Genomic DNA, 19,391 nt, shown 5'->3' with positions numbered 1-19,391 from the left:
GATGGTTTGTGAAATATCCTATCAGCTGATTGTAAACAGTGAAAACTAAGTCTAGAAACTGACTGGCCTGGTCACACAATTAAAATCACAACCATTACTAAAAGTAATAAAAGTCACTTTCAGGAAAAGAAGCCAGCAAACCAAAGCCAGCACAAAAGCCAGATCAATTTCAAAAAGTACTTTCAAGCTTTAGCCAGATTGCATGGTTGATTTATTTCATTTTTCATAATAGCTAATAAGCTTCCTTTCTGAATTAGTTTACCCCTATGGATTTTCTTATATGAATAGTGAAAATCTTACAGGAACTGCCCATTTTTTTTGTGAAGAATTAGCTTTGTCTGCAAGAGGAAGTGCTCTGACGTTTGAAGAACTTTCACTTGTCCATAAAGTTCCATATTTATTTTTGAAGACAATATTTCAAAATTATTTTCTAGAATTTTAGCGTGTTGTCCATGAAAAAACACAACCTTAATTTAAAGTGAAAATTGTGGGGTTTATTGCTTAACTTTCTTTCAAGTAACGCAATAGACATGTTCAACAATCTTGAAACTATAAAGATGCTGGAGTCTGGACTGCTTCCAGATGTTCTTCAGGTGGTTATAACCAAAAAGATATTTTATTTTTAGATATTTGGTGTGAAAAATTCATACTTCACCATCTAGTAGAGGCTTTGAAGTAGTTATTTCTTTGACACTTACAAATTAGATTGTTTAAATTTAATTACTTTTTGTAATTTACTAATTTTGTAATTTTACTCATTATAAAGGAATTTACTGAAAAGCCTAAACACAGTATTCGTGTTAATGATTGCTAGGTGGTGTATTGTTATTGGAAGATGTTGTCTTTGAATTTCTAGCACCTTTATGGCTTTGGAACAATTTATCCTTCTGTATCAAGACACTCTAGGAAAGGTACTTGACGATCCACCATGATTCAGTACATTTACTTGGTAGATTTTCAGGCATCTGTCAGGGATTGCCTGCTCTTTCTCACACAGAGAAGGTAGTGGAAGTCACTTAATCATGTAACAGTGGCCCTTCATGTTGCCTTCTGGATTTTCACTTTGTAAAGAGTGTATAAACAGGAGCATTTTTTAAGTATACCACCCTTCTGTAAGAGTAGTAGTGATTATTTTTTAAATATTACAGTTTCTAAAACCATAAATTGTGAATCTGGATTGAAAGAGTATTTCTACTCTCCTATAAATTAAAGCTTGAATATGTCAGTTGAAGTTCATTTTTTGTATGCTCAATCATGTCTTTTATGATTAGTTTGTCTTTTTTTTCCTTTCCATTATAAAAAAATAATGGTAATGATTTTGCTTGTTTATGTACATACATAGAGGTTCTGTAGAAAGAAAAGACTCAGGAAAGAAGTTTCACCTCACACACACACAAATAACATCTGAATTTTTAGTAAGTTTATTTGGTTTTTCTTTCTGAGGAAAAATATTCTACATAACTGTTCTTTAGCAGCAATTATTCATTGTCTTGATGTAATGAGTGGCTAGAAGATTAGCATAGAAAAATAACTGTATTTTATTCTGTTTCACCCCTTCTGTTTAGCAGTTAATCCAAGTTCTCTAACCTTGAAATGTGCAGTGAAAGTCCTTCAGCTGAACACATATGCATACAGTCATCCTTCTGCATGCTGTTTTTGGCCACCTCTGCTCCAGGAGAAGGGTCAATGTGTAAAAACAATGTGCAGAGATTCTAAATTGCTTGCTTTTTCTCAAGAGAAAAAGCAACCTGGTATGCCTAACCCCTTCTCAGCAGAAAACCACCCTGCTGCATTTATTTACACTTTTATCTGCAACGAAGAGGTGTTGTGCATGCTTATTTGGATTTTTATAAACATGTAAATGTTAGAAAACCAGAAGAAAACACAGGCTGTTTTGTTCATAGGCCCTTTTTCTTTCTTTAAAAAAACAATCCCAAAAGCTTAGGCTGACAAACAACCTGATTTGGGTGCCAAAAATAGCTGGATTTTTTTTTTTGCATGAGAGTTTAGATGTTCTTGTAAAGCAAGGAGGACTGTATTACTGTGCATATTTAATTGTTCTTTACCATCAGTATAAGAATGTGGTGTCAGCACCATGTTCTAACCTTTGTACCCATGTATGGCAGGTACATGTTTGGTTTAGCCTATAACTATCACCTAAATGTACAAAAAATAGGCCAAGGAAGTTTGGCTGATATTTGTGCAAATGCAGCTAAAAGCTAGTAACTTAGACCCAAGGGATTTCTTTAAAAACTTGCACAAATACAAACCAGTGAGCTTACAATAAATTATTTTTATGAAACTATATAAAATGCTTTTAACTGAGCATATATTTAAAGCCCTGATATAGAGAATTTCTCTAGGTCTTTCAGTTAAAAAGAAATGCTGGCTGTCTATTAGTCTGTGCCACCTCCTGCCTAAAATGAATTGTAGCCAGAAATTCAATATTGTAAAAAAAGAATTCACTTGATTACACAGTTTTAATATCTCAAAACAGATACGGTTAATCTTTTTCGGTGATAAACTGGAAGCTGCCTGTCGCAAGTGCAAGTTAAAGGGATTCCTCTTATTTTAGTACTTTATCTTTCACACAAGTCTGAACAAAGCCACTCCAGACGGGCTCACTTTTGAATCCGTTATCAGTCTGTATCAGAGCACATCACCTGGCTGGATTTAATGAACTGATCCATTCTCCCAGCTCGTGTTTATTATGTTGTATTCTTGGATATAAGTGCCATGCACCTAAGACAGCCTTGACTGATACTATTACAATGTGTTCAGGAGAAGACAGGATTGGAAGGAGGAGGGTTTCCATATGACGGAAGATAGGAGCAGTATATAAACACTGGTAAAAATGCTCTTAAAACACAGAAAGGCTCACAATACTTGAAAAAGCCACAACACCTACTAAGCACATATTTTCAGCCCTTTGCAAAACGTGACCAAAAAAGGCACGCTCCCTCTCACAAGCTGTTCACTTTGTGAGAGGCAAATTTTCTGTCGATGGGTTGTACACAAAGTTCATGTTTGATTAAGCACTTCTGCAGAAGTTGCTGGTTTCAGTTGATTTTTTTTTTGCTTTTTTCTTTGCTCTCCTGTCATAACTGAGACTGCATGTGTCCTTTTGTATCCCAAGTCCTTACCAACTATGGTGTTCCTATTTATAGCATCATTTTTCTCTTATTAAATACTTGAATCACAAGAGCACAAAAAGGCTTTATAGCATTCTCACCCACAAATATGTTCAGCCCATGTGAGTTACTGACATGAGAGACAGATTTTAATAGATCATGTGTGGCCTGTGTCCAGGAACAGCATCCAAACTCTCCATAGCTCCATGAGGATGGCCTTTCCTCCACCCTTCATTGAGCCCTGTGCTCAGTTTGGGCTTCTCTGCTTTTGGGTAGTTTTGGGGTTTTTCTTCAACCCAACAATCATTTATTTGTGGCACTCAGGCAAAACTTCATTCAGAATGAATTGTGTAAGAGAAGACAGTGACAACCTCTAGTCAGCGTGAGGATTGCAAAACCATCAACATGGTTGACAGTTAACTCATCGTTACCAAGGCTGCTGGCAGAGTTAATACGTCTGAGAGTATTGAAATTCTTTGCCAATTTATACATGTACAGATTTGAAGTGCAAATCGATGATGGCACCGCTCCATGTTGCCATCTAGTCAGCTTTAAAAGTGAGCATTTGCCAGATGTCATTTCCCTCCTTCCTTGCCTTGGCTGCGCTAATCTGATCCTCCATGGCACACTGCTTGGCTCTTGGAGCACAAGGGACCCCACTCAAGAACTAAAGGTAAAATGTAGCAGCAAATTAACCTTTCCATGGGGTAAATCTGCTGCTTTATCTCCCTCAGCCACCCTACTATGAAGACTGAGTAGTGCAACTGCCAGGGTGAAAGGGGAAAGAGAGACAGCAGGGAAACACAACTTGGTGCACAGCTGAAAAATTCCTTCCTGGCAGCACACCAACCCTTAAGGCAGCCTAGCTATAAACATCAAACTGCTAAGGCTTGGATTTGAGAACATTACTGCAGAATAACACTGATTTGATTTCAGAAAAGTAATTTTTGAAGTAAGTACTTTGAGTTTATGCAACAAAAGGAGGCAAGGAAAGACAAGTCTTCAAGCTTTTGTTTGTTCTTCCTTTTTCTCACATATTGCTAAGCCTCTTTTACTCAACTTTCACCCTATCTTTAACAAAGCTGAAGTTCTCATTTTGTAAGAAAATTATTTTTAGTAAGGCACTCTTCAAGTTTTATAAGAAAAATGATTCTAAGAAATAAAATATTTGCAGTCACATTAATGCTGTGATGTATGTGCAATAATTGCTATAGTCAATTAATTGCCATCAAAACCATCTTATCTATTTCCAGAGAAAAATTTTAAGGGAAACCTTTGTGCCCCTAAAACATGAAATGGTGCATAAAGTTCCACCATCTTCTCTGACTTCGTGCTGCCCTGAATTTTATTGAGATAACTATCCTTGAAGTGTCCTTCAAAAACCTAAATACCAAGTTATACAGACATAATAATTTTCTATCGTAACATTGCCATCCCATCTGACTTCTCTAGAAAAAAAAATGCTGAAAGTCTAATAGCAGCATTCTGATCCCATTCGTGCAAAGAAGAAAACAATGGCAAGTATCAATCAAATGTGCTATACATTATGAAAGTAAACATATACTTTTGTATTATTTTGAAACCAAATATTTTAAAATACACTCTCAAATACTTCCTGTGACATGTTTCTCAAATCTCTATGGTTTCCTTATATCATTACTTGCTAAAATAATAAATTTCCCTTCAAATTTGCTCTGGTGTATTTTGTAGGAGGAATACCTTGAAATAGACATACCCTTCATGATGGAATTACACTTATGAAAATAATAGAAAGGATAAACTTATAAAATCACGTATCTATTAAAAGCAATAGCGAATGTTTTGGTGTCCAAGCCTCTGCCACCCAAGCTTTTAAAAATCAAACCACTCTGCACTACTCCAACAGGGAGCTGCTGCTGAAAACCATGGTGAAAACCATGGTGAAGCACATCCCTGTTCACTCTTGGGTTAGTTGCCTGAATACATCTTTCTGAAAAAGACAGTAAAGAATGAAAGGGAAGAAGCAATGCTGTTTCAAGGAGGGCACTTCAGGCCATCAGTGACCTCACAAGGCATCCATAAAAAAACCCCAAATCATTAGTATTACTTAAAACAATCCCTTAATAGGAAATCAAATCAGAACTGTTTTTCCTTATGGCACCTGTGAAACTCTGGGGTCACTGAAGACACGTGTTAGTGGCAGACTGCATCACCTCTGGTGTGCCATCTGAAGTCTGCCCAGGTGAATTCAATAGGCAGAGGCAGCTCCATGGCAACAAATACTAAAGAAACATCCTGTTAGCCAGAGACCTAATTCTGCAAAGATACATGAAGTCTATTCTAGCACAACAGGAAGAAAAATACATTTCAAGGAGTGATAATGAGCAAAGCCTTAAAAAATTTCCTCCTCAAGAAAAGAAGCAGATCATGGTCTTTGGTAATTAGCCATGAATGATTTTTCTTGAGAACAAAATATATTCCAGATGAGATTTTACAGCCTTTGTTTGGACAATATTCAAATAAATTTTATGCTGTTGATTTGTTTATTTTTTTTTTCCGGTATAATCAGTGTGCATCAGTTTATTCACTCAAAGCTCAGGAAGTCCTGCCAGTTTTCACATCCACCTGAAGACAGAAGCATCAAAAAAGTAAACCATTCCTGTTCAGCTTTTATTTAAACATAGTTTCCCAAGATTTGTGAATGAAACACATCAGGGTACCAAAAGGAGTCCTGAAAATCATTCATGAATGTAGCTTCATCAGCTTCATAGAACCCTTCATGAGTTACAAAGTGCTCTATAGTAGTTTTTTACTGGATGCCAGAATCCCAAACATGATTTCTTCTGCACTGGAAATATTTCTGTATGGCTTACAAACACTAACACAATTCTTACTTCATGCAAGTTTTTTCTACCACTTTATAAACATTAATTCAATATTTACTGTAGCTAATGTGCTTATATCTTCTGCATGCTCATCTATTATTCAATACATAGTAAAACCCCATGATTTAATTTCTACAGGCTGACACAAAACATTTAGAATAGATCAAACGCATGAAGAAAAAAGAAAATACTGTGTATTAAAGTCAGTCTCTCAGCAACAGAATAACATATAGGTGAATGGCTCCTTACATGAGTAGTAGGGCAAATGTTATAAATATTACTTACCAGTGTGAGTCTCTGGGCTCTTCTTGTTGGGTTGCTGTGAGGTTGCTTCTTGGAGAAAAATTTCTGTTGTATGCTTTTACAAAAAACAACTGTTTTATTTAGTTTTGCTCTATATGTCACCCAGCATAAAGGAAACAATGGCAGTAAACATAGTGAGATAGTCAGAACCAAAATTTTAGCTGTTTGTAGCCAAACTATTGTTTAGGAATCAACTCCTGAACTCCTGCTGTTTCAAATCCAGTATACCAGTTTAGAACAAGACTAATTGTTGATTCTTACTTGTATGTTCAGTGCAATAGTTCTCTAAACAGTAGCTATTGCTGAAGCAGCAATGTTCTAAAGTAGCAAGGTAGCCAGCTGAATATGGTCACCCACCCAGCAATTCCAACTTCATTTGCCATGTAGTTCCTTCTGGAAGAAATATCAGTTTGTTTTCAGTGTTTGTTCAGCCATTAGTGCAAACTAAAAGGGCTTTTACTAGGAATTTTTGCCAGAGTAAGTAATTTTTTTTCCTTTTTGTGCTTTTTTCCCCCCAAAATAAACAAGGTTAAAGTTATAATAAGGGCTTTAACACTTCTTTTCATCAATTAGCAATGAAAACAGAGTAGATACCAAAGTATCTACATTAAGCTCATGTAGAAGAAAGAAACTTGTTACATCCTCCTTGCTCTGAGAGTTCATAAACAGATTAGGTGTTGCTCATAAGTGCTCCTTCACACTGCAGTTGAGATCACTACTTAGCTGGGTGTCTGCTCTGCTTTTCTTGGATTGCACATATGCTGTTGTGCAACAAGCCTGTAAACTCTTTTTAATTAGCGTTCATGTGGCTGTTTGCCACTGCAATGAAAGTTCATTTACCACAATCTACTATAGTGTCTATATATAATCTCCATGTGCATAGCTCCATTTTGTGTGTTGTAAGAAAATTCACCACTGTTTTGCATTTGCTACCATGCTTCAATTCGAAAGGGAAAAAAACAACTCTAAGATAGGTGCCTTTCTTGCACAAATATGTGTTCCAGTACATTTAATACATTCATTATTCTGAATGTTGTGCAGAATTATTAATTTTGCCAAATGGCTTGCACTTTATAATTTGAATGCTTTTTTCTTTAACATTTTAAAATGTAATGTTGATTAGAAATAATAGTATAATTAGGCAGTGAAATTATAACTTGAAAGTCAGGAAAAGAAGTACAGAAGAGTTCAGTGTTTCCAAGGCGAGACTGTGCTGGCTTTTTAACCAAAATAGGCATTGGATAAATTAAGATGTTCTTTAAGAACAGGAATAAAATCTCAGGATATTTTAAACTTCTTGGAATATTCAACCATCTGATTAAAAATTAATATTTTTTCCTTGTCCTATCAAAATGTGTGTTCAGAATAGAGACCATTCATAATATGGTCGTAATGGTAGAATTACTGACCAGTTTGAGCTGGAAGGGACATTTAAAGCTCATCTGGTCCACTCCCTTGCAATAAGCAGAAATATTCTCAACTATATCAGGCTGCTCAGAGCTCTGTCCAATCTGACTTTGAATGTTTTCAGACATGATGCATCCTCTGCCTGGGATGGTTACAGGAATTTCCTGGCAGATATATATTGTAGATGTAAACATCCTTATTGGAGTTTCTCAGGGGGAAATGTTACCTAATCCTAGGTCCCAGGTGCAACTTGAAAGAGAAATACAAATCCATCGAGTTGAGTGCCTTTAAGATCACTTGGCACGCCAGGAGTGTTTTTCAGGTTTTCTCTTTACTACTGCTGAACCTCAATTCAGATCCCATTTTGTGAGAGTAATCCTATTTTTAGATCTGACCTTACATTTTAGAAGTAGCTAAAATTTCAGATATACTACACAACATCTTTTAGAGAAAATCCAAACTTATTGAATCAAACAAAACAGAGTCAATTCCAAACAGAAAAACATGACAAAAAGTATTGAAAACACAACTGGTAAACCTGATCTGACACAAATTAAAGATGACCTTTTTTGGCTTTTGGGTAATTAAACAGATATCAGATTACAAACCAAAATATCCTTAAATATAGAAACCAATGCTCTCTCAGTGTATTTACTGTTTTCTCAGTAGGTCTGTGCATACAACTATTTTTTTAATGATAAGCAACATAAATATTAAAAAGGTCGACTTCCTGTAAATATAACATACAAGTACAAAAGCTATAAATGTGAAATATTTTTAAAATAATTCCTTTAACAGAAAAAAAAATCTTTTAAAAAATGTCCAGCAGGTAAAATGTTATATTGCAACCCACCAGTGAAATGGAACATTCAGCATTCACTAACACTTCCACATCTTCCTTGCTAAACCTGTACCTCATTAGGGAAAGCAATGAAGAATAAACTTAGGTATAATATGAAAATATAGTTTGATTATATTTTCAGAGCTCAGAGAGTTAGAAGCAGCATTGTATTACATTCAAAGATAATGATCAGACTGGGAGCTGTTTGCGATAAGTGTATAGCATCAGTTCAGTACAAAACCAAACACCCTCCTACTCCAAACCAAAATGAAGGCTTTCAAGGCTTAGTATCTTATAATAGTTTGTTGCTACCACTTTTATCTACCAGACAAGTGGATTCAATTTTTTTCTGAATAATTCAATGCAGTTATTTTATAAGTGTGTTTAGCATCTGTACAAAAAAGGAGGACTATATTTGACTGGCCAATGCTATTGGCAAAATTAAACCCCACTTGTAACCCTTAGCACAGGTTCATCTATCTGTGATCCAAGGCCAAGTTTGGAAAAAAATAAAGGAAAAGAAAGAAAGACAAAAGAAATAGACAAATGTAAATTCCTGGTAAAATAAAAATATTAAAATCCTCAAAATTGTGAAAAGTGAAAATAAAGAAAGGTATTTGAAAAACAATTGTTTTCTATAGAATACAAAATATTTTCCAAGCAGTTTTGATCTTTACTTGGCCATTCAGACTAGCAGTAGGAAAATCATGTTGTTAACATAGACTTGCTGTGGACTCCACCATAAATTGTCTCATTTCACTGGTATCAGAGCAGTACTGTAAGGTCTCAGGTGTGAAGCCCTCAGGCTGTACAGTACAGAAAAAATGTACCTGCTTCAGAAGTAAAATCAGCACCCTTCACTGTTTGTTAGATGACAAAGGCCACATGATCTGTGAATATTATCTTTGTCAGTAGGAAATTACAGTTCTCTGTGGTATCTTAGATTAACAAGAACCTGCCTTGTCAAGAGACATTTTTATAAACTTTATTTCAGCTTCTCTGGCTCTCCAGAAAAATACCTCAATATGTTAATACTGTGAACAAAGACATCTGCAGACAGATTACATCTTTGCATTTCTAGCACAAAACATATATATTGTTAAATATTTGTCAGTCAGTGGATTTGCTGAAAGCAAATCACTGCAGATTGGAAATCCAAATTATTTAATCACCTTCTCCCCTGCTTCAATTTAAAAAAAAAAAAACTGCTGCTGGTTCACAAAGATTTCTGAAGCCAAGGATAGATGTAAGCTTGGTGTGGAACAACAGTGGCTCTGTGACTCCATGGCTTAGCAAAGAGTGTAAAGCTGTGTCCCAGCACATCCCTGGCAGTCAGAAGTCTGTACTGAGAAGGCAGCTGGCAGGGATAACAGGAGAGTGTTGGGATCCAGCTAGGCTGCACATTCCACCTGAACGAGCTGGTAGTGCTCAGGTGGCTGGCACTCACTGCACTCTGTCCTGCTGGAAGCGTGCTGCCTCTGTGCTGGCCAGCTGGTGTAAAACTGCCTTTGATTTATGGCTTCAGCCTGTGTGATCCTTGGCTGGAGTGGGATATGTGCTGAACCTCACAGGCCAGCTAAATGTAGGGCTCTCAGAGTCTCTAACCCTTCTGCTGTTCATTTTCCTTATTGTCTTAGAGGGAAGGTAATGAAACTGAAGATTTCTCCATGTGGCTATGACTTCACACATGGAAACTGTGAGACCAAAATGCCCTAAGACAAACACAGCAGAGTGTCATGAACGGGAACTGATGCTCGGCTGCTCCCTGGATCCTGTGACTGAGTCCCACACTGAACTTCTGTTAACATAATTCCCATGCATTTGGAGCACAGACAGGTTAGACTCCTGTGCTGACACTTCTCAGATTGCACCATAATCAAGAGAAACCAGCCTAAAAATGTATGCAGTAAAACCAGTTCACACAAACTGCAGCATTTTAAGCCCTACAGTAAATCATATACAGTGTCAGAATGGCAAGAATCACATATACCACAAAGCAAAGACATCAGGACTGATTTCACTAATGATAAAGTTTCTTGAACATCTGGTAATTAGTCTTAGTTTGGAAGGACTGTAAAATGTTGGCCTATATATCCTATTCCCTTTCACTCTAGTAAGTATGTATATGCCAAGAGACCTTTTTTTCTACAGCTCCTCAGTTGCTTTTCATGAAGTTTAAGAGAAAAACCTATTTAAAGGTGTACATCCCACTTAGAAAAAAGTCAAAATGTCAAAAAACTACATTATGCTGAGATGTATCACAGAAAAAGTTTTAGCTTTAAGCAGGGAAGAATCAAAAAATAAGTTCATTGACAGAGATTAAGTATAATTCTGTATTTCAGAGTTTGGAATTTATCTGATGACTGCTTATACATACCTACCAGGCTGGAATATTAAGTGTCAATCAACCAAATATCTGTGGTGCTGAAATACTGTTTGATTCAATAGCTATTGAAACCACCATATAGAATGGAAATAATCAGTTTGCCTAATAAATCTTATCACTTTCTTGGGGCTAAAAGTGCAAAATCTCCTCTCTGGTGTCTCCTTCCCTTTTCATCAAAGCAACAGTTCCTCTATTGCTCAGTGTTATTCCATGTAATTCCATTCCAAATACTTTGGTATTTATTCTGATTGTAATGTGAGTTATCAGTGCATTTCTACTTGGTGAATTTATTATTAGAATTTTACAGCAGCTCTTGTATCAGAGTTATTTTAAGCATATATTGGTTGTAGCACTCATTGAAGCTTCTCATATTAACAATACTGAGGTGAACACACATCTAAGAGCACCAGCCTCATGCACAAGAATGCTGCTAGTAAAAGCAATACATATGATAACACTTTCAAAAATAGTGTTTCACCAGTGCTACTTCTGAGCAACAAAACTCCCCCAAGAGACTTGTAAACATCATACCCACATTAGTAGTTGAGTCATGTACAATCACATCACAATGTGCCAGGTCTAGGCAAAACTTTTGAAAAAGTCAATATTTTATTTCACCTTCATAAATATAAATCCAGTCCAGTAAAGGCTATCTTAGCAAGCAGGCTAGTATAAAAGTAATAATAATTTTTAAAAAATCCCTTTCTGTCACATCAGCTGTTCTAAAATGACTAAGCTGAGTAACAGTCAATTGGGATAACTTAGTTGTTATTTTGATTGATAGACTCCTATAGCAGAGCTCTAAATTGAGGCAGAGAACAGGCAAGCTCTATTTATTTTAATAATAATTTTAAAAATTGTTTTAATAATAATTAAAATCTCAACAAAACTCTTCTTATGTATTTTATAAGGATGAACTGTTTTGAAATTATTATCATAAATCTTTCAGAGAGAAGGAAAATATTAACACTATCAATATGCACTCTTATTTATAAACAGTCATTTCATTTACAATCCATAAGGAGTATTCAAGCTAGTATAGAAGCATGCTTTAAATCACAATTGTCTTTAAAATGATGAGTCATTTAAGTTTCAGCTAAGACAGCTCAGTTTGTACAGCTGTCAGCTGGGACAATGAGGTGGGATACACACACAAGCCACCCTTTCCCCCTGAGATTTTTTCAGGTGTATTTTTTTAAGTGCTCTTGTCACATTTCACTTTAGCACGGGTGCAAGAGGAGGAGCTCAAATTAGGGCAGGTTCTCTGAGAATTGCCAGATAAGTCACTCTAGAGAGGAGATCAGATTTTTCTTGTTTGATTGTTGCAGTGCTCTGGGCTTCTATCAAGTATTAACACTGTCATAAGATGAAGCTGGTTTATTGCATTTCATTAGATTTGCTAAGATTATTGTTCTTCAGAGGATTTACAGCACTGACAGCTATTGCACAGCCCTTTTTGCATAGTAGCCTGAAAACCAGGTTGGAGTACTGAGTGTACATCTCTTCCCTATATGGATACAACTCTCCTGTACTGCTGTAGCTGGTGCAAATTTGAAACCTGTAGAAGTGAAGTAGCAGTGCCCTGAGCTGGGCACTCCAGGCAAAGCCACTGCTCCCATCCTGAGGCTGTCTTGCTCTACAGGCTGATGAAAAAAAACCAGAGAATGCTGTAACTACATTACTGCCACCTTTTCCATTTCTCAGTAGTAATTTCCCATTAATGCAACTTAGCTTACATTGGTAATAAAATCAAAGAAGCAAATAAATAAATAAATCTATAAATAAATGCAAGTCTCACTTCAAGATGTTGCACCAGCCCCTATTTTAAATAATCAAACCTTTAAAATGAGATCTATTCAAATAGCAAATATTATTTCTTTACAAAATTTAAGAGACCTGAAATATCCTAAGCCTCTGAACCTCTACAAGATCTTGTGTAGAAAACAAGTTCATAGGTTAGTAACCTTAGTAGCCTGTTTTCCACAGCAGCTTCCAAATTTTCTCTTCCATTATGTTAAAATCTTACTAGGATCTTGCTAGGAATTCCTAAATGAGAAGTAAATATGCATTTAAAATACAGGAATGATATAAAATGAGAAGAGATAAATATTAGTTCAACAGTTTTTGAAGGTTTCAAGCCTTTTTCTCATTTGGTCCTGGCACAATGCAAAAACCCACAACCAAATGTAAATATTTACTGCAAAGCCTGGTTTTTCATATCCAAAAGTTTTAAGGATGACAGACAAATGTCTTGTCAATTCAATGTGAGCGCCCAGAAAGGAACAGCCCTTCTTTGTTGTAATATCCAGTGCATAATAATGGAGTAAATAATTTTCCTGTCAGAAAAATACCTATTAATTTTCCTTTCTAATATCTTGGATCTGGCCTACACCATAAATAAGAGATTTGTATGAAGTATATAGTATTCATAAGAATGCATTTACTATAACTTTCATTACCTTTAGATTTTCTTCAGACCATAAATCTATTCTCAGGGCAAACGCAATATACAGGTAGTGACACTACTAAAGGTGTTGGTAGTTTCAAATGATTTATGATATGAAATGCTATTTTCTGTGACTTTATGAGTAATATATCTGACCCAGAAAAAATTACAATATACTAGATTACAGATACTAGATACTAGACCAGCGATATCATCAACTTCTGTTTTATTGTTTGCAACTAAAAGATGTCAAGAAAAAATATCTAAAAAATTCCATGGTTTACAAACCAATGAGCTTATTTTATTCTAAACCCACTAACTCGTGTCATGAGAAGGATAGGAATTACACTTCTTAAGGAAATGCCTTTTAAGGATTTCACATTAAACATTTACATGTGATTAAATACTATTGAAACAGCATTTCTTAGGTGAACAGAAGTAATTCACAATTACATAGCTGTTTACAACACAAAAGATTACCTTTCACTGTACCACAGCAAAGTATGAGTCATAAGGCAAATAAAAACTTTCCCTAGAGGAACCAAATTTTGTACATTTTGTAAAAAAGTCAATAGGAACAAATGCTGCTGCAATAAGCCTGCTGAATACCCTCCATTCTGTTGTGTAGCACCTCTGTGAATGCCAGCTAGTTGTAATAGCCTGAAAAAAACTTTGAGAAAGCATGTGATCGAAGTAACAAAAGTAAGTGAAACAGCAGAGAAGAATGTATGTGTGAACTTTCAAAGATTCAACTTTCATTTTCTACAGAGGAAGTATAATGAAAGTTTCTACATTTGCAACTATAAATATTCGTAATTTTTTGATAGCAAGAAATAAGCAATGGAGAATCAGGGTGAACTGCTTCCTATAGTGATTCTTTAAGGGGCTCTGAAAACTGTTTTAATTAAAGGATTTGTGATTTATAATTTTTTTTATTTAAATAAATGCACTGAGATCACCTTTGAAATATATTCAGTTTTTTATTGTAGTTCACTCACATTTACCTTTAATTTCTTCCTGGTTTCTTCTCAGGCAATCTCTGAAGCGTAAGGGGCTATTGCTTCAGCTGAGGACACATTCACTCAGATAAAGAGACATCTTACAAACTTGGCATTTTAAAGCCTGTGTTCCAGACTTATGAACAGCTTTAAAGACAAGAAGTTCTATCCAAATAGAAAACTTTATCTGATGGGCACATTTTGGCATTAACAAAAGCATGGAAAATATAGTCAGATCTGTGCAATGCAGGAAGCTGAAGGAATTTTTTGATAGCAAGTAAACTGTTAACATAGGAATATAAAATACCATTCTTTGAATTTCAGATTTTCAAACAAGCTTATAAATGAGACAGTGTTTGGGTACTTCACATATTGACATAGCTTTGGCAGAAGTTAAGATGGTAGTAAGTAGAGTTTGAACTTTTTATTTTTATTTTTCAAAAATGCTTACTTGCTTAAACTTTTAACATATAAATCTGTAGCTCTAGTGGTTTTTGAACAGCATAAATTGTACTAATTTGCAGGGATGCAAACTGGCTGGAAGTGTTTAAAATTAAAGTAACTGTGCAATACCTGTCTCATCTCATTCTTTTCCCATCTCTAGAGTCTGTAACAGCAGTTTGACAGAGGATATTGTGCATACTTGGAATTCTATAAGGTTGTATGAAAATGACAAATTCAGGGTAAGGTTGCTATTATATTAATATTTTTTAGAATTACATAAACCTGTTAAATAACTCTATTTGATTGGTAAGCTCCCTAAATCCAGCTTCTGTTACAGTCTGAGCAATTCAGAATGTTATCTTAATGATTCAAGACCTAGAAATCAAGAATTTTCTCAGGGCCAGCCAAGACATGCTTCAAAACTGCCCAATTTCTGAACTATTGACCTGATCAAGGCCACTGCCTTTCCAGAGATGGTTGGGGGAAAACCATAGATCCATATTCTTAGGCAAGATATCTAATGTGTGAAGAACATTACTGGGGATATTGCCTTGTTTCTTTTATCAGGAGGAGCTTGAGATCCCTGTTTCCTCCTCCCCAAAGGACTATGCTTACCTCACACTTACTAGCAGCTCTGAGGCATGACATTCCTCTATTCTCTTCAGAAGTCCATAGGAATTAATTTAAGGTTATAGGCTGGAGAAAAAGAAAAGAAGGAATGTTATCTGCAGGTGGTAAAGAGTTGGGAGTTGTGCTGCCCTTGAGAAGGATCTTGATGGGCTGGAGAAATTGGCAAACAGGAATGCCATCAAGTTCAAAAAATCAAAATTCCAAGTCCTGTCCCTGGGGAGGAATAACCCCATGCACCAGTACAGGCTGGAATCAAGCTGGAAATCAGCTTTGCAAAGGAGACTTTTGCCCTTTTGTGCTGTAAGGACAGGTTGCTGGCTCATGTCTAGCTTGTCCATCAGCATTGCCAGCATTGCCTCTCTACTCAGCCCTGATGAGACATATCTGGAGTGCTGGGCCTGGTGCTGAACTTCCCAGGACTAGAAACACATGGAAATACAAGGCCAGCAAAGTTTACAAAGATGCTTAAGGTCTTGTAGCATTTGCTGCATGAGGAGAAGCTCAGAGGGCTGGGACTGTTCACGCTCAGGAAGAGGCCTGGGGGCATGCTATCCTTGGGTATGGATATTTGAAGTTAAACTGCTGTTGTGCAGAAGATGGAGGCAGACTCTTCTCAGTGGTATTTAGTAACAGGACAAGAGGTGAAGTGCACAAATTGAAGCAGGGTGACTGGACACTGGCACAGGCTCCCCAGAGAGGTTATGTACTCTCCATCCTTGGAGATTCTCAACACTTAGCTGGACAAGATTGTGGGAAACCTTGTCTAGCTGAGCTGGATCTGAGCTAGGGTCATTGGACTAAAGAATCTCCAGAGGGGTTTGCCCACCTCAGCTCTTCTTTGGCTGTTACTCTTCAGCCTGGTGGCCAGTTTATCACTTAGGGATTCTAGTCTTTGCTCCAAGGATCAGCAGTCTCTGGAAATTAGACTAACTAGTTTTGGATTAGTTTTTGAGTATTTTGATCTGCAATTACATTTTATACAACCTGGCAGAATAGCCTCCTTCAACCAATCTCTAACAGAGAGGAGTGATCAGACACAAATCTTTGATAGAAAATGTGTGCACTATCTGGAGAGCATTACATCCAATTCTTTATATCCAGACTGGATTATTCCTGCAATCTCAATGGCCATTAAACTCTAGAGAAAAAGATAGGATTAATATATTTTTCTACCTTTTACATTATCCATATCTAGAAACAGGTGGTTTCTGTGCAGATATTTGGGGCTTTTCACTGACAATTCTTTTCTGTCCTACTGCCCTTGAGCTCCCTTACAAAGTCATGTGCAAAGATAAGACCACAGAGCCAAGGAAGTTTCTTTTGCTGTATCTAACTATAAATTGACAAACTTTACCAAACCCTAGGGGTTACTTGAAGCACCCAAAGATGCTGCTTAAAACTGGCTGGAAGTCTCCATGTTTTGAGCTTTCTGTTGAACTCCAATAGAAATTCTTTCCATTTCCTTACCATTTTGCAGAATTCAGCTGATGAGATAATGTGAGAGACAAGACATGGAAAAAACCTCATTTGATTTTCTCTGAGAGAGCCTGATTGATTATTCTCTAATTTAAGTAGATAATATGGAACACTTAGATGTAGCCAACAGGCAGAGTTAAAGACAAGCACACTAGAGCCAAAACTGTTACATTACTATTGATGATTATTATCTAGCATCACAGACATATCAAACACTGCTGCTTCCCTGTAACTGCATGGGAAATTGTTTTGTCTTATTTGTCTTACATTCATAGACCTCAAAATCCTAAGGTCCCATTCACACTCTAAGGTGCAGTACCAAGTAATTTAGAAGTTTGCTTTCAACTCTTTTTTCTTTTTTTTTTTTTTTTTTTTTTCCCTTGGAGCAGATTAATTATGGTAGATATATTTGTAGCAGCCTATCTGTCACCAGAAACTAATAACACATGGCAGCTAGAATGGTGGTGGTAGACTTACTGGAAGGGTATTACATGATCTGGTTAAACTTAACACATTGAATTTCCTTTTATTTTGTTAAAAATCAGTTTCACAATGGATTAGCTAATGAAGTGTCCTTGCAGTGACTGAAGGATGTAAACCAGATTTAGGGTTTTTGAGTTGGTCTGTAGTAGAGATGTTTATATCTCACATTTTAAATAGACATAGGGGATAAATGAACATGCAATGTGTTTTTCATCAAACATACTGCCTAGGAACTTTGAGTACTTGAGAAACAGTGCTGGTTGCCAGCTGTATTTCAGATGATCTCCTTATCATGTAGATCTCAGTAACAGAGGCACTGTGCAGACTTAGGAGTTTTGTAATAAAGAATCCAAAAGACTGTGTTGTCTTTAGTTTAAAATAGAATTAAGCAGAAATTACTGCTTTTAGTAAAATTTTGCCAATATAAAACAAAAAACCTGAGAATTCAGAAGTGGTTTATTCTTTACATGCTGCAAAGTTGCACTTATTTTAAGAGCATTAGAGAGCAAAGTCTTGAGTCTGACATCTGATGATGTTTTGTAACTATGAATATAGTGAATGTAAATGTCTCTTCTGCCAAAATATTGTTTCTTACCATGTGAACCATCAATTTCCCTGGGGAACAAGCTTGGCAATTCTTTGTAAAAGGTGGTTATTTCTGAAATAAGTAGCAAAAGACAAAAGTGCAGAAGACAGGAAAGGGCCTTTTTACTATTCAAATAGCCATTTTGAATGTATAAAAATGTAATTCATGAGAAAGCCAGGGATGTGAAGGTTTGTTCTTAATGTCTGAGAGACCCTTTGTGTTGTGAATGCTGAAGGGAAAAGTATAGAATATTTCTTACTTGAAATCAATACAAGATATTCAAATCAACTCTTGTTATTGCTGTAGTTTACATTCATACCAGAACTATAAACTGCAAGAGTGTATTGCAAGTACATATCTACATCAAGTCATCAGCAATTTTCAGTTTATATTGCCTAAATCAACTATTTATCCATTATTAGAAACTGTTTTTCTGTGTCTTCATCTGTAATACTAGTAGGCTGCAGAAATGAAAGTGGTCAGCAATTGTTTTACTGAGAATTTTCAAAACATTAGGCACATGCCCAGGGTCAGCTAATATGTCTCAGCTGGGAAGCAATAATTTTAAAAGAGTGATTGCAGATGTGCAGAAGACCTGATCACTTGCAGTCTAATGTAAACTGGTGAATACCAGCATTGGTATTTACATCTTTACATTTAAATTTTTGTTGGGGTTTTAGTTATTTCTTTTTTTTTTTTCTTTTAAAGCTGACGTATACTTTCTAATAACAAAATAAAACAAGTTGAAAAACCTCAAGCAACAAGCCAACCAACCAAAAAAAAAAAAAAAAGGAGAAACTTCTTGCTCTATTTATGCTTCCTCAGAATTCAAACCATCCTTTCTGAAGTCTCTCTTGCCCATCATCCAACACACACTATAGTAATGAAATATTTCTTAAAAAATCAGGTTTTCTCCACCAATATTTAAACTTAACACATAGCAGGGATTATATTGGTGGGAGAAAATAAGTGAGAGAAAGGGAAGGAAACAGAAAGAGACGCTTCACTCAAGTGAAATACATTTTCATTATTTCTAGAAAACTCTGTTGCATGAGCATGAATCCCAGTCAAGAATGAGGGTTAATTGTGTGATCTCCAACCTAAGAATTTTGATGGTGTATTATAATGTTACACACTAGAAAGGAATTTACAAATAGTCATGTGCTTTCTTAGTCTACCCTAATAATGCCAGAAACATCAGATATTCAGTTACTCTGTTGTCTAGACAAATGGCATATTGCTAATTGCAAGTACAAAAAGCCAGTTTGAAAACCAGGTTTTATGGTAGTAGGAAATTATAGAAAATGGACTATGCTCTCACAAGCCATTTTTCGTCTAATTACTTGAGATGGAATTTACATCCTGTGCACCAAGTTACACTGATTTTATCAACTAT

The sequence above is a fragment of the Lonchura striata genome, chromosome 1, assembly GCF_046129695.1.
Source record: "Lonchura striata isolate bLonStr1 chromosome 1, bLonStr1.mat, whole genome shotgun sequence".
NCBI lineage: Eukaryota > Metazoa > Chordata > Aves > Passeriformes > Estrildidae > Lonchura > Lonchura striata.
The sequence above is the reverse complement of the archived record's forward strand: the minus strand, read 5'-3'. Positions refer to the sequence as shown.